Raw genomic sequence first — 1,433 nt, 5'->3', positions numbered from 1 at the left:
AATGATCATGTCTGAAATAAAATTTCAACTTCTTTTTCTTTCCTAATGACTTTCTCTTAAAGACTATTTATAATCTCTATTGTTAGGTGTTAAACAGTAATAGAGATCTTAAAGCTTATATTAAATGATTTCATCATACTCAGGTTTTTTTTTTTATCATTTATATTTAAAAACAAATATACATTTTTTAGACAACATTATTTTTATATATTTTAGTAATATGTTTGCCATTTAATAACTCAGCAAAATAGCTTCAATATTAAAACTGGCCATTATACTTTCATTCAACAGTCTGTCTCTAAACTATAACCCATAACTGGTCAAGTAGTTCAAGGGTAAGCTGTTTATCAACATTTTCTCAGACCTAATATTGAATTTTTATAACAACTCCCTCAGTTCTGATAACCATTTCTCATAGATAACAAACATCTAATCAAGCTATTATCATTTCTGTTCCATAAATGCACTGCTCTTAGTTTATGTTTATCACAAAACTGTCATATCCACTGTCTATACAATACATAGAAAGAGCAAAACCTCAAAGCCAAGTTTCCTTGTATAAATGTCTGCTGCACCCAACAATATAGTTGCCATTTAAAATTGACTCCAAAATTGATCAAAGGAAATCCCACCAAATCTGTGAGATTGTGTTTCAGTTACTGTTTCTACTACATTGAAAACTTGCATGAAATGTCACGAAAGAGATTTATATCTTAAATCAATTCTTCCAATCTGGCTGCTATCATTTTTATTATATTGATGTAGCCAATTTCCAAATCCTCTTATACAAGCTGCTATTCTATGGAACAAACATTCATTCTTTGTTCTTATACTTTTCAATTGTTACAGAATCTAGATTAAGCATCAATATCAAATCAACTTCACCAATATGGCATCTAGTATGTGCTCACTGTTGTCCCATATGATGCCATAAAAAAATCATTATAGATAGACAAAGATAAAAGCTCCACATTGTGTACTCTAAATTCTCACAATATGACAAAAATAAAGGTTCCTCTGAACACTATGACACAGACAAGTGTTATTTGATAACAGTTCTACAAAGCACAGCAATGTTACTTTAATATTCAATATTTAAAAATTTAAAACTATTTTTTAAAGAAGAGGAACAGATGTAAGCTTAGAGGTTTAATCACATTAATTCAGAGTTTGAATGCAATATACAAGAACATTTACTTACAGTTTATATGAAGATATACCTTTTTGACTCCAATACACACACACACACACATACACAAACATATAAATACACTTATGTGCAAACACACACACACATATATACATACATATTAGCATGGAAAGTGGACATAAAACAAAGGCGATGATGATTTTATATATATATATGGATGTATGTATGTATGTGTGTGTGTGTATATATATATATATATATATATATATATATATATATATAT

Source organism: Octopus bimaculoides, chromosome 2 (assembly GCF_001194135.2).
Source record: "Octopus bimaculoides isolate UCB-OBI-ISO-001 chromosome 2, ASM119413v2, whole genome shotgun sequence".
NCBI classification, from domain to species: domain Eukaryota; kingdom Metazoa; phylum Mollusca; class Cephalopoda; order Octopoda; family Octopodidae; genus Octopus; species Octopus bimaculoides.
The sequence above is the reverse complement of the archived record's forward strand: the minus strand, read 5'-3'. Positions refer to the sequence as shown.